Source organism: Antechinus flavipes, chromosome 2, assembly GCF_016432865.1.
Source record: "Antechinus flavipes isolate AdamAnt ecotype Samford, QLD, Australia chromosome 2, AdamAnt_v2, whole genome shotgun sequence".
NCBI classification, from domain to species: Eukaryota; Metazoa; Chordata; class Mammalia; order Dasyuromorphia; family Dasyuridae; genus Antechinus; species Antechinus flavipes.
In genome coordinates, this window is record NC_067399.1 from 32187402 (window position 1) to 32201016 (window position 13615).

Consider the following 13615-nt stretch of genomic DNA (forward strand, 5'->3'; position numbering starts at 1 on the left):
GTTCTCTGGATTTGAATTTCCCTTCGTGTAGAAGTACTGGGTTGGGCTTTTCAGTCGTGTCTGACTTTTTGTGATCCCACTTGGGTTTTTCTTGGCAAAGATATTAGATTTCCTATTTCCTTCTCTGGCTCATTTGACAGATGAGGAAACTGAGGCAAACAGGATTAAGTGACTTGCCCAGAGTCATACAGCTAGGAAGTTGATTCCAAGCCCTGTGTTCCATGCATATGGCAGAGAGTAGTTGCTCTTTAATGATAGATGTCTAGTTCCAGTTAAAGACATAGATATTTATTCCTATTTCAATCTGTCCATATATAGAGTCTATAAAATATAAAAAAGGACCTAGCCTGGCCAGGAAGTTTCCTAAATTCAAATCTGGTCTCAGATCCTTAGCAGCAGTGTGACCATAGGGAAGTCATTGATAATCTTATCTATCTCAGTTTCTTCATCTGCAAAATGGGGATAATGATAATAGCATATATTTCCCAGAATTGTTGTGAAAAGATGAAATGATATTTTTAAAAAAATGCTATAATAGCTTTTATTACCATTATTATCATTATTACTGTTTTTTATTTTTTCAATAAAGAAATCAGTGCTATAAACGCAGTGCTAACACTTGAAACTGACTGCATTTACAAGGTAGTGTTATACTGATTTTGAAGAACTCTCTTAAGTTTTCTCTCCCTAGTCCCCAACCCCCATGTACTCAGAATGATTCTTTTAGTGACTGAGCCTACAGATGAGTCCATGAGAATATTCCTGAGGTTTTATGGGTTCTGGCAGAATTATTCTTATCTTGATAATGTAGAAGATTTTCCAGCTATGATCCTGACACTCTCACAGATTCTTACTACAGTGGGGTACATGGGAAATAGCACTGCCAGCAGCCAGTAGTTCTAAGTTCCATGCACTTCTGCTATTCTCCTACTTGGTAGACTTCTATGTGGCACCCATTCCTTCTCCCTGAGCCTCTTTTCCCCTCTGTAAAGTTTGTGTGTGTGTATATACACATACATGCACATAAATACATGTACATATAGTGTTTAATATATAGTATTATGTCTCACTAAAATTTCACATTATTTTCCATTATAATTGGTTTCCTTCATAATCTTATGTAATTGGTACATTTAAAAACACTCTGGGAAGAGGTCTGGAGACTTTTACTAGACAGCCAAAGGGGCACATGACACAAAATAATAATAACATTAATAATTAACATTATAATGCCTTGAGGTTTGTGCATTTATAAATATCTCATTTTATCTTCTTAACAGCCCTGGGAAAATTATATATATTATTTCCTCCATTTTAAAGATGCAAAAATCAAGGCAGAGTCATAGAGCTAATAATTGTCTTGAGCTGGATTTGAACTCAGGTTTTTCTGACTTCAGGCAGCTCCATCCGCTGTACCACTGTTGTTGCAAAACTCTTAAGTTGCAGACTGGGTGTTGATTTACACCGAGAAGTATTCCCCATAGTGAGTGTCCTCTGTACTAAACAAAATGCAGGGCCGGTTTAAAAGAAACAAAAGTGCGCAGGGTATGTGTGAGCTCTTGTAGGCCCTAAAGAGCCATTCCTTATCCAGAACAGTGAAACTTTAGCATTGTGTATTCTTATGATGGTACTGAGCAGAGTGTTTCCTGTTGGGAAGTTCTTAATTTCTCTGTGTATTTTAACCTCTTTCTTGCCCTGTTTTCTTTTCTTTTTTTCCTGTTAAAATTGAAAATTTGCTGTGTTTTAATTTCTGCCTATTTATTTTACATATACTTACATATAATGCTGTCCCAATTAATTATAGAAGGTCCTGGTAACGCTTTTAAAGCAATCAATAAGATATACAGACTAGGTATGAATAAAAGATTTTTATCTTTTCTTTTTATCTTTTTCAAAGATTTTTTGAGAGAGAAAAATCTTTTGGCCATTAATAGTGAAAGATGATTCCACTGAGGAAATATCTTGTGATTGGCGGAAAGAATCAGATGCATCTCTGACTCTAGGGACAAAATAACTCTCCAGTGTGGAATGGCTAACTTGCTTGAGGACTCCAAGGTCTAGAGTATATTCAGGATTTATCAATTTACCAATTGGGCAGCAAGAGAGTACGGAATGGAGTCTTCTCAGAGGTACGGTCCTCTCCCTTCTCCATTAACTTTGGACCACCAACTGAACCACATATCTCGCCAAGGGAGGAGAAAGATGCATTGTGGACCAATATAGACAAAAACAGACAAATATACTTACTGATTATATACAAAGATTCTCATCAGCAGGTACTTTCGACACCCCTTTGGACCTGCAAAACCCTGGTTGTGGATACTAAAGAGGCACTGATGCCGGGAGTCTGTTAGAACACATTAGTTAAGTAGCAACTTCATGAAGACTCAATAAAGGAACCGAATGGCTTCTTATAATCAGGAATTTTGGCCACATGTGTCCATGCTTGCGACACGTCTTATATATTTGCTACTCTTTTGCCACTTTTATTTTTATTTTTTATTACTTCTATTTACTTTTATACCTTTAAGTATGAGCCCATTCTCCCCAGGATTTTGTGTGTGCAAGGGAAAATGCACCCCTGGTTTGGGGGAAATACTGACAGTTTCTTATTAAACTAGCTTAGCTAAATATTCCTTTCTGAAAGCTAATTAAGTATGACTGACAGGAGATGCACTAGTGGGGGCTTCTGATGGACATTCCTAGAAACCCCGTTCTCTCAGGTTTATACCTAGAGGGAAGCAATGGATAGCTGCTCTCTAGAGACCCAGCCTAGAAATGAGTGCTTATTTGGGGAATGGCCCCTGGGTTTTTACTACAATGAAAGGTGTTATGGTGTCTTTTTCTCCATAGTATAAGTTTCTTGAAATCAAGAACCTTTTAAAAAGCTTTTGTTTTAGTGCTCCTAGTGCCTACAGCATTTAGCACATAATAGGCATTTTAAAAAGCTTGGTCATCAATCACATTGATTTCATGATACGCCTTGTTTATTTCCTTTATAATAATGTAGTATGAGGTCCCCATCCTATCCCCATTTAAAAATTTGGCCTTTATAGTATGTGGTGGGATTTGGAACTCCAAGGAAACATGATGGAGCCCTGTGCAATGTCCTGTTTGAAGACCTAGATTCAAGTCTTTGCCCTGTCATTCATTATCAGCATCGCCTTCAATGAACTGGTGAACTTCAGGAGTCTCACTTTTCCTTCTATAAACTGGGGACAATGAGACTTCTCACAGCACCTCCTTAGAAGTCTTGCTGGGAGGAACAAATGAAAAAAATTATTTGGGAAATCCCTTTGTAACTGTGAAGAGCTATTGAAAGTCACTTTATTTGTGTCTACTGCTCTTCATTTGACCTATTCTGAGAAGAGGAAAAAGAAAGTCATACACTCAGAGTGTAGTTGTAGCTTTCTGAGTCTATTTTAGGGATTAACATCTATTTTTTCCAAAACACTTGGAAGTGATGTCACTGTAATCCTCCAGCCATTTAGTGTAGTTGAATTTGGTCCAAGCGTGATATCGGGACTTTTTTTTTTTTAAGGTTAATGGATATATTTCAGTCTGGTCTATGTCAGTCCAGACCTTTAGGCTTCCCTGGAGTAGCCTTGAAGTTTCGGATTTAAGCCAAGGCATCCCAGCAGTTTGGACGATGGCCAAATGTGTATTTATGAGAAGGAAAAAAAAGGCAACACACAGTCATGTTTTAGAGGGGCAATGGATCATTGTGGAGAGTACTGGATTTGGGGTTAGGAGAGACGCTATTGTTAATGTTGAACCATTTTGACTCCCTGACACCATTTGGGGTTTTCTTGGCAAAGATCTTGGATTGGTTTCCCATTTCCTTCTCAGGCTTATTTGACAGATGAGGAAACTGAGGTAAACAAGTTTAGTAACCATCTGAGGCTGGTTTTGAACTCATGTCTTCTTGACTGGTCTTGATAGATCTTACCTAGCTGACCCTAGGAGAGAAGAACCAAGTTTGATCCCATTCATCCTATTAAACTTATTGTTTTCCAATTCTTTGGCGTTCTCTTCCCCTCTTTAAGCCTCACCTTTCCTTATCCAGAAGATGGTACTGATTTTAATCATGTTACTTGGTGAACAAGGTTATTATAAAATAAGATAATTTATGTAAAATGATTTACATTTGATTGACATGTCCTTTCCAAGAACGGTAATATTTTACTGTGCTTCTGGAGCAAGAGGTTAGAAAGCTGAGAAATGGGGAAGCCTTTGTAACATGAACGTGACTGTTGGAGAGTAGCCTGCTGGACTTGAACTGGCCTGGTTATGGTGAAACCTTCCCAATCTGAAGCATGTAGGAGCCATAGGTTTGGTTTCTGGAGCATGATGGGTAGAATAACTGGGTGTGGATATCGGTCAGATTTGTCAAGTCTAGAAGCTCTTGTGAAGCCCCTGTTTTATTCTAGACACTGTGCACACAGAGAAAGGAACAAAGTCTGCCCTCCAGGAGCTTGATTCTAATGAGGAAGATAGCATGTAAACAACTGTACAAACAAAATAAATAAAAGGCAAATGGGAGATAATCTCGAATGAAAGGCACTAGGGTTTTTTTTTAATAATAGCTTTTTATTTTCCAAATAATGCAAATATAGTTGTCAACATTCATCCTTGCAAAACCTTGTGTTTCAAATTTTTCTCCCTCACTCCTTCCCCTAGATAGCAAGTCAATACATGTTAAACCTATGCAATTCTAAATATACGTATCTTTACCCTTATTATGCTGCACAAGAAAAATCAGATCAAAAAGGGAAAAAAATGAAAAAGGGGGAAAAAAGCAAGCAAACAACAACAATAAAAAAGGTGAAAATACTTATGTTGTGATCTTCAGTTTCCATAGTTTTCTCTGAGCGCAGATGGCTCTCTCCATCACAAGTCTGTTGGAACTGGCCTGAATCATCTCATTGTTGAAAAGAGCCAGTCCATCAGAGTTGATTCTCACATAATCTTCTTGTTGCTGTTGAACAATGATCTCTTGGTAATCTTCACTTCACTCAGCATCAGTTCCTGTAAGTCTCTCCAGGCCTCTCTGAAATCATCCTGCTGGTCATTTCTTACAGAACAATAAATATTCCATAACATTCATGTACCAGAACTTATTCAGCCATTCTCCAACTGATGGGCGTCCAGGTTCTAGCCACTACAAAAAGGGCCGCCATAAACATTTTGGCACATACGGGTCCCTTTTGAAAGGCGCTTAAGATTAAGGAAGACTTGGAAGGGCTTCATGTGAAAAGAAGGTAGTCCATTCTATGGGTGTGAAGTCCAGGGTACCAGGAGAATAGAGGTGGAGGTTGGAATCCAAGAACATGTCATGAAGAGATTGGGAGCAGCCATCTTTCTATATATCTTTGGTCAATTTCGCCTGTCCAACGGAAATGGGGAACTGATGCGCTGTGAGTTATTAAGGAGTAAATCCAAAGAGTTAATAATGATCCTCTGATTTTCATCATGTCACCAGAAGGAAGGAGAGGGCTCAAACCCATGGCCCCAGTGGTTAAGTGTCATCAAGGAAAAAGAAATGCTAAAAATAGGGCATCTAGCCTGAAAGGAAAGCTCCTAGTGTCCAGTTTAGCCAATGGAAACAGATACATATTGAGGTCCATGTTACTGAGCTCATTTAAGTCAAGTGTTCTATGTAAGAACACCAGTTAAATGGGCTGATGTGAATTTTAAAATGAGATATTTTTTACAACTCTCTTACCTTTGGCTCTTAAAGGTGTTCTTTCCTTCCTGGAATCTGATCTCTGGCTAAAACTGAGCACCCTAATACCTAAATCCCATCCCTGCATTTGTGTAGCCAGCAGCAGGTGGACAGCAGCGGCTGCTGAGTAACATGGGTGAAGGCAAGGCAGGGAACCGAATCTCGAGGTATGGCAGCCGCCAAAGGTCATTAAGGGAAGTAGATAAGATGTCAGGGGAGGAGAGCGTACATAACCGGAGTCAGCCACACAGCGGGCAAGCAGGCCGGAGCATCAGAGAAACGGCAAAATATAACAGTCAAAAGCTGAGGAAAAGAGACCCGATCGACATCAGGACAGAAATGCTTTATATATTTCACATCAGTAGCCCCTGCTTCTCCACATATCCCTTCCTATAGGATGCAAGTCAATTCCAGGGAAGCGCGTCCATGTTTATAAGGGGAAACAAGTGCTTTACATACCCGATGGAGGTGAGGAATATAAGGGAAATCAATACATTTGCAGTAGCTTCTAGTGAAGCTTTAGGTTCTTGTTGGGCACGGATAAGTGATGGGATAATAAATTATCTGGTCAATCATTCCAACAATAAATATTTATTAACTGCTTAAACAGCTCTGTTATGCCTTTTCTATTAAATATCTATTAGCACAGAAATTTAATAATGTTTCAGCTACATTTACATAGTAACATTAGGAAAAATGTCAGTGGAAACAAGATTTAAACTTAGAGCGGGTTGGTGCTGCTTCTCGCCAATCTGTATAATTACTGTGGAGCTCAATTGTCGATTTACTTTCTGCCTTTCCCATTTGCAGTAAGTAGGTTGAGTCTATTTAGAGCTCCCCTTAGTTTTTTCAAATTCTCCTTTGGCAGATAAAACCTGGCTCCAGATAATTTGGCATCCAGAGTCTGCCTTCAGCCACTTTGGCTTCTGTCCCCTCCCTTTCTCTGATCCAGGGACATCATTCTGCCCATTTACAGTTTGAAAAATAGTTAGGGGGATATTAAGTTGCCTCTTGATTTTTTAAGCAGCATTTTACTGATCTTTTCATTCCCAGATGAGAAATAGAAAGTAGAGGGGGGGAATCTCAGTTGGGTATTTCTCTACTTTTGTACTTCACAGGTTGTTTCAAAATGATTTTGCAAATAATACTAAATTTAAGAGTGAAATGTAGTGTTTAAGAGATTTTTATGTTCCCTTTCTTATTCCTTTATCCAACAAATATGCTGTGTTAGATATTGTGCAAAATGCTGGGGAGAGAAAGGCACAAAGAAACTAGTCCCTGTTCTCCAAGAACTTAGGGGAGGTATGATGAGGCAACTGAATCTACACAGATGAATTATTATCAAAGGCAAATATAGAATAATGGAGTCAGTTGCAACTGACCATTGGGTGGGGTAGAGGAATCAGAAAAAGTATCTTATAAGAAGTGGTATTTGAGTGGATAGAGCATCAGCCCTGAAGTCAAGAGGACCTGAGTTCAAATGTGACCTCAGACACTTAACACTTCTAGCTGTATAACCCTGGGCAAGTCACTTCACCCCAATTGCCTCAGCACCAACAACAAAAAAAGTGGTACTTGATGAGTAAAATAAAAAAAACAGTGTACACAGTAACAAGATTATGTGATGGTCAACTGTGATGGACTTGGCTCTTTTTAACAATAAGGGGATTCAAGGCAATTATAATGGATTTGTGATGGAAAGTCATCTGCATCCAGAGAGAGAACTATGAAGACTGACTGTGGATCCAAAGCACATAGTATTTTTACTTTTTTGTTGTTTGTTTGCTTGTTTTTTTTTTCTTTCTTTTTTCCTTTTTGATCTGATTTTTCTTGCATAGGGTGATGAATGTGGAAATATGTTTAGAATAATTTAGCTTGTTTAACCTCTATGGGAGTGTTTGCTGTCTTAGCTGGGGGAGAAGGGAAGAGGGAGGGAGAAAAATTAGGAACATAAAGTTTTTCAGAGGTGAATGTTGAAAACTATCTTTCCATGTATTTTGGAGAAAATAAAATTCTTTTTGAAAAAAAAAAGAAGTGGTACTTGCAAGGGCAGCTAGATGGGTGTTAGATAGAGCATTGGCATTGGAATCACAAGCACCTGAATTCAAATCCAGCCTCAGACGCTTATTAACTGTGTGATCCTGGGCAAGTCACTTAGCTGCAATTGCCTCTCCCTACACCCCCCCCCAAAAAAAAAAAGAAAGAAAAGAAATGGCATTTGAGCTGATAATTCAAGGAAACTCAGAATTCTGAGAGGCAGAAATGATGAGAAAAGAATAAACCAGGCATGGAAAATAATTATACAATGAGGAAACGGTAGAAGATGGGAGGATTGGCTCTTTTTCTTCTCCCAAATCTTTTAAACATATAAAACATAATAGGATACATTTTTTTGTCTAATGGTTTCCCTTGTTATAATGAAACTGGTTAGACATAACATGAAGTGTTTTTGGTGGGATTACAACATTGTATTGGGGGCCTTTAGCCTAAAACCAATGAGGTTTTGCTTTCTGAGATAGTCGGGGACGTCTTATCATAGTCCACAGGTAAGGAAGTGATGATGGTAGAATGAAGGGCTTGAGGAAGCTTTCAAGTAACAGGAATCTAGATAGGGCTCTGATAGTGTTGCTCTTCTCTTTTCCTCCCTTCTTTAAGTAATCCCCCACTCAGAGTTGTGGTCAAGGTTTGACTGAGTGTTATCTCTAGATTATACCCAGTCAAACTTGGGACAGATCCAGAATCCAAATCTGGGGTTCTTAGCCTAAACTCCATGAAATCAGTCCTTTTGAAATTATTTTGATGAGCATATTTCAGTAAAATTGCTTTCCTTTGTATTTCTAGGTATTTTATTTTTATGCATTAAAAATTCTGAGAAGGGGTCCGTAGATTTCACCATTTTGCCAGTGGGGTCCATGACCCAAGGTCTCTTGAGCTGCTAGCTACACCTTTTGCTTCTTCACTTTCCCCTTCCTGTTGCCCCTCCTTCCTGCCATAATATCCATTTCCTTATCTCACCACCACTTAGGAGTCTGCTATCTGGAGGCAGCATACAGATGCATCTTTGGGTTCAGTTGTTGGTCCAATGGGTAGGCGTGAACCAGCTTTATCTGGGGAAGATATGTTGTTTGCCATAGTTTAATCATTTTGGATCACTCTGGTTATCTCTGGTTATCCTGAACTTTCCCAATTGGCTCTACCTTGTCTGTATGAATAAGCTTTATGCGTATTCCTCCTATTTTCCTCCACTAAATTAGCCAGCCATCCCTCTTTTTTACTCTACAATGCCTTGCCCTGTGCGGTTGTATATTTGATGAATATTTGTGTGATGAATTTTACACAGTATCCCCTTCCCCCACATCTCTGTGATACAATAACAAGGGCCTCCTTGTTGTTCCTCAGACAATACAGTCTATCTCACGACTCCATATATTTTCTCTGGCTGTTCCCCAGGCGTGGAATGCTCTCTCTTCTCTTCCCTGCCTCCTGGTTTCCTTCAAGCTCCAACTCCAATCCCACCTTCTGTGAGATCGCTTTCCTAATTCTCCCTAATTCTAACACCTTCCCTCTCTTGATTATCTGCAGTTTACTCGATTTGTATTTTGCTTATGCGACGTCTCTCTCCCTCATTAGATTGTGGGACTGTCTTCTCCCTTTCTTTTTTTCCCCAGAACTTAGCCTAGCACCTGGCACACAGTTGTTATCCTTTATCTTAATCAATGTTATCCTTTATATAACTGTATATCCTGTATCCCCTAGCTTTAATTCTGTGCTCCTAGAGTTGATGGAGAATGCCTTCATGTCCAGCACATCATCCTATGCAATTCTTTACCTTCATTTTCCACACTTTTAATTTCCATACTTTAATATTTCCATGACTCAACCTCTGTTTTTGTTTTTTTTTTTTTTTTTTAAGATGAAGAAGCTTCAGGACCATCTTTTCATGAAGCTTTTTCTCATTTCTCCAAATGCCGGCATCCTCCCTCCCCAGCTACCTTCCATTTAATTACTTTGCATAGGTTTGTATTTATTAACTTTATATTCATGTTGTGTGTATTTGTAGTCCCTCCCCTCATTAGAATGTTTGCTTCTTGTGAGAGGGTTGATTTTATTCTTTGCACTTGTCTCACCGATGCCCAGTACATAGTAGGTGCTTAATGAATACTTTTGGACCGATTGAGCAAGATCTTTGTCACTGTTCATCTTTGTCATCTCAGCAAAAAAGTATTTTACACCTAATAAGTACTTGATACAGATTTGAGATGGAAGGAAAATGGAAGCCAGGAGCTCCTTGTAAGATGATCCAGGAAAACCCGGCTTCTGTGTATTGAGCCATTTCATACTTTTATGAACATGGTGATGGTTCTGAGTGGATGATTTTCCTGCTTCCACTTACTTCATCCTGCATTTGTTCACATGTCTTTCCATGCTTATTCGAATTCTTCGTACATATTTCTCATCATCCAGCAATGTTCCAACAGGAATTCCCTTGTATCCACCTGAATGGCTTTAAGAGTCTTAGTTGTAGAGGTGTGTAAGTGGAATAGCCCTGGCCAGAGGGCAGCACATACCCCATCACCAGCTGGGATCTTTCTGCCTCGCATTATATGATTTTGATATATATAATGATGTCAAGTCTTATTCACAAAATGCCCATCTGAACCGTGCATCCCTCCTCCTTCTTAATGCCAGTGCCTTCCTTCTGAGATTCTCTTTATTTTATTTTGGATATATTTTATTTGAATAGAATTATTTCTCTGTTAGCCCTCTTCCCCCTTAGATTGTAGACTCCTTAAAAGATGTGTGTATGTATGTGTGTGTGATCCATTCTTTATATCCCCAGCACTTCACCTGGTATCTGGACTATTTTAGGTGCTTAATAAATGCTTATTGACTGACTTACTTCATCTGCCTGATTGCTGCATGTATGTCACAGAACAAATATTGAATTCCTGGGTAAGAAGGTAGCCAGGCTTTTGAAGCTAAAATGGGAGTGTGAGCATCCACCCTGAAGTATCCTTCCCCCTCCACCCATTTAGTTCCCGTCTTCTGTGAACAGCTTTTCTGGTTTCCTGTCTACTTTGGGAGAGATTCTGAGTTCTCTGTTTACTCTCTAGTCTCTTGTCCGCAAAGGGGCAGCTCCATCTGGATACCCTCACATCCACCACCAGACAGATTCTTGGCTGCTGATACTCACTCTGAATGACATCTTCCTGGACTTTTGTGCATTAAGAGTCAGATCCCTGCCCACCTGGGCTCTGTCAGGACACTCTCTTAGCTTCCTACCCACTTGCGGATGATTCCCCCCGGCCTTTGGCTCTCAGGCCACACCACCTATTAGTCCTAATTGATTTCCCCCACATGTGCTTTTGTTCACTCACTTCATCCACCTGTTTTCTGAGAGTGATCACTGAATACGTTTTGCCTCTTATTTGAAGCATGTAGAGCAAATCCTGACAACAGCCTAACTGCATGTTCTTATAATCCTGAGTCATTTGATCTCTGTAGACTCAATCCATTCTCTAGAATCAATTCGATCTTTGTGTAGTTTTCCCTGGATTATTCATCTGTCCTTCCCTTCATCCCTTTCTCTGGGATGACTGCCTCTAAATATTCCCTCATTTATAAAGTGAGGAGGTTGGACTTGTTGGACTGTGTGGCTCATTTTAGTTCAAAGTCTAAATCTATCATCCTGTGAAACTCTCAGCCTCAGTTTCCTTTTACATAAAATGGAGATAACAGTAGTTGTATTTTGGTATTAAGATTAATGTGATAAATATGTAAAGTTCTATGTCAATATATGTCATGATAATAATGTTGGTAGTCCTAGGAAGAGGGAGAGGTCAGTTCTGGGGCTTCTCAGGGTTCCAGTTCCCTTTCCCATCTGTTACCCTTCCTGTATCCCACTCTTGAGGTACTTGATCATTAAGAGACACCCACAGATGTGAAGATGCACTTTTTTTCTCTTCATTGGTTATCCTCTTGATTGTCTCCACCATGAGTCTACCCAAAAATTGTTTCTTTTCTTTTTTCTTTCTTTCTTTCTTTTTTTTTTCTTAATAATTTTCAACATTCAGCTTTGCAAAACCTTGTGTTTCAAATTTTTCTCTCTCCCTTCTCCCATCTTCTCCCCTAGAGTGAAAATAGTCCAATTTATATGAAAAGTGAGCAATTCTTCTATACACATTTCCACATTTGTTATGCTACATAAGAAAAATCAGATCAAAAGGAAAAAAAGATGAGAAAGAAGGAAAAAAGTAAGAAAACAACAAAAAAAGGTGAAATATTATGTCAATTCCCACAGTCCTCTCTCTGGATACAGATGGCTCTCTCCATCACAAGCCTATTGGAATTGACCTGAATCACCTCATTGTTGAAAAGAGCCAAGTCCATCAGTTGATTATCACATAATGTTTTTGTGGTAGATACCATGTTCTCTTGTTTCTACTCATTTCATTTAGCATCATTTAAGTCTCTCCAGGCCTTCCTGCAAACATCCCTTTGATTGTTTCTTATAGGACAATAATATTCCATAACATTCATACATCATAAGTCATTCGGACATATCCCAGCTGTTGGGCAGCCACTCAGCTTCCAGTTCCTTCCCACCATTACTTCTGTGCATACATCTTCCTTCTCTACTTGCTCTAGATTCACATTTCCCTGTCCAACTTATCTTGACTCATCCTATCTTTGTGAAGTTCTCTGAGGATTACTCAGCTGTCAGGTCTCACACTCTGGAACATCCCATGAATGATAAACTCAGAGCAGATGAGGACTCTTGGCAAACTGGACTTTCCCCACTGAGTATCACCTCATCTGATCTTCCACTTGGTTGACTACTCAGGTTCCCTATGGAGAATGAGAGAAATTGTCCATAAAATTGAAGCTTCTTTGGGGCCCTGACTACACAAGCCAAGAACCAGAGCCCAGGGTTTGCTGGAAGGAGCCAGAGCCAGTACCCATAAAGAACCTCAAGTTACTATGGCACAGCACCTATACTAAAGCCATCCTGACTTGGCCTGCCCTTCTGACACACTGTTAGATCAATCCTGTGTGCTTGATAACAATCCTTTTTTGACCCAACAAGAGCCCAAATTCTCCTTTAAAATCTGACCTCTATCCCTTTCCAACTGATCCATACCTAATAAATACTTATTACGTGCCTACATGGTACGAGACAAACTAGACACTAGCAATAAAAAGACAAAATCTGAGTCAGTCCCTTCCTTCTGGAAGTTAATAATCTATTGCTTCTGTCTACCATCCCCCTAAGACCTCTGAACAGAAGCATTGTTGCTCCTGCCCTTAGAGGACCATCCAAAACTTCCTTTTAAAACATGTATTTTGTAATTGTTTCTTTCTTAGGAACCCCTTTTTTCCTCACTGACTCTTCCCACTTATCATCTTCCCAGGGGAATCTCCATCCCTATGATCAATTCAAGCAAAAACATTGACTGTGTCTGCCATTACATCTTCCTTGTATAACTTACCTTCCTGTAGTCTACCTGATGTCCCCTAAGAGGCTTTACCCTCAGTACTGAGAGGGTATAATGAATCACTAGATTGGGCTTACTCTTCTTTTCTTAAGTTTCTTACGTTACAGGGTTTTCCATCATTCTTTAGATTTTGATGTCCTAATCATTAAGTTTGGGATCAAGTGAGATACTTATGGATCCAGGCTTTACAATACAAGAAGTCACAAGTAGACCTTTGAATCACGGTACTTCAGTCAACAGGGGTGGCGATCTTTATCAGCTCAAGTAAGACCCTATGTCCGAATTACATAAATATCACTTCATGTGAATGTTCATGAGATCAACCTTTTAAAGCTTGAAAAAGAACCTTAGAAATAATCTAGTCCGAATTACATAAATATCACTTCATGTGAGT

General features: G+C 39.3%; 1 protein-coding gene across 1 annotated transcript in view; it reads left to right on the forward strand.

Moving 5' to 3' along the window:
* Positions 1-13615, forward strand: part of TCF7L1 (transcription factor 7 like 1) — a 213786-nt gene that overhangs the window by 85310 nt on the left and 114861 nt on the right. The window lies entirely within an intron of this gene.